The following is a 1,539-nucleotide window of genomic DNA, read 5'->3' on the forward strand; positions in this document are numbered from 1 at the left end:
ACAGTGGGTAAGTGCTGAGCTGGTGTGTGTGGGACACACTGAGAAATCAGTACAGCTGAGTTCTTGCAATTTTAGAAGTTTGTAAATATTATATTTAATTGCATGTAAGGCATGGCCAACCATCTTTGGCAGTTTATGTTTTCTTGGTAGTAATGACTATACTTTTTTATTAAAAGTCTGGCACTGTGCTCAGCACTTTACAAATATTATTAGATTTACAACTTACTACGACTCTGTGTCAAACCAACCCCATTGGTTACCTACCCTTTAACCAGACCTACCTCTTAGTAAAAATGGTTCTAAGACTTAATTCCTGTGTGTGTGTTAGGTGGGGGGGTTCCCCACACACCACTAACTCCCCAGGGAAACGCACTGTTGTCCCACTGGACTTCCTCCAAGACTTAGGGAGCCCAGTACAAGGACTACAATGGAACTCAGTTCTGATATTATCTACCCAGAGATAACATCAGATTCTACAGGTTCAGTCCTGTAAAACCGCCTCCCCCACTTCACATGCCAGTCGCAGAGCCCAAGTTACCTGTGCTTCTGACCAACTGGCTACAGACTGGAAGTTCCCACAGCCTCCTCACCCCAGTGCACGCTCTGGCTATTCACCGTATTTCTGACTGACTGTAAATGAAAGGTGCCTATGACCCCCTCCTTGGGTTTGATTAATTTGCAGAGCAGCTCACAGAACTCAGAGAAACATTTGAGTGAATGGATTACTGGGTTACTAGGAAAGGATGTGACTCAGAAATCGCCAGATGGGACAGATACGTGGAGCAAGGGACAGGGTGAGGAGCTTCCAGGCCCTCTCCAGGAGCACCGCTCACCTCACATCTCTGCACATTCACCAGCCTGGGAACTCTCCAAGCCCTGTCCAGGCTGAGGGTTGGGAAGAAGGTCACTAAAAGTTCCAATCCTCTAATCACATGGTTGGCTCCTTTGGCAACAAGTCCCCCAGTTTAGGTGCTTTCCAAAAGTTTCCTCATAAACATAACAAAAGAACCCTTATCACTCTCAACACTTAGGAAATTTCTAAGGGTTTGGAGCTCTGTGCCAGCAACAAGATGAAGACCAAATATGTATTTCTTATACTAAATCATAGTATCACACTTGATAGCTACGTAAATTCTGCCTTTTTTTTTCTGAGCTGCAACGTATGAATTCTGGTTGGTCTAACCAAATACGGACAACCCTGTTCTCCCATGTGCCAGCTCCTTGTGGTCAGAGTTGCCATATGCTCCAGTTCTGGCTAACAGGATTTAGGAAGTCAGTACAAGGACTACTGAGAAGCCTACTATTTTCCTGTTTGAAAGGAGAGATGTGGCTGCCTTGAATAGAAAGGTGATATCTGGAGTGATGGCAGTCGTTTTATAAACATGAGGCAATAAGATGAGGGAAAGGCCCCAAGAGTCAGGGAGGGATGATTGACATATTGACCAATGCATTCAGTCACCACTTCCAGAGCTCTTATTCAGTGAGAAAAGCTATATAATTTTTGGTTTACCCAACGTGAGTCAGGCTTTTTTACTTGTA

The sequence above is a fragment of the Myotis davidii genome, unplaced genomic scaffold (assembly GCF_000327345.1).
Source record: "Myotis davidii unplaced genomic scaffold, ASM32734v1 scaffold641, whole genome shotgun sequence".
NCBI lineage: Eukaryota > Metazoa > Chordata > Mammalia > Chiroptera > Vespertilionidae > Myotis > Myotis davidii.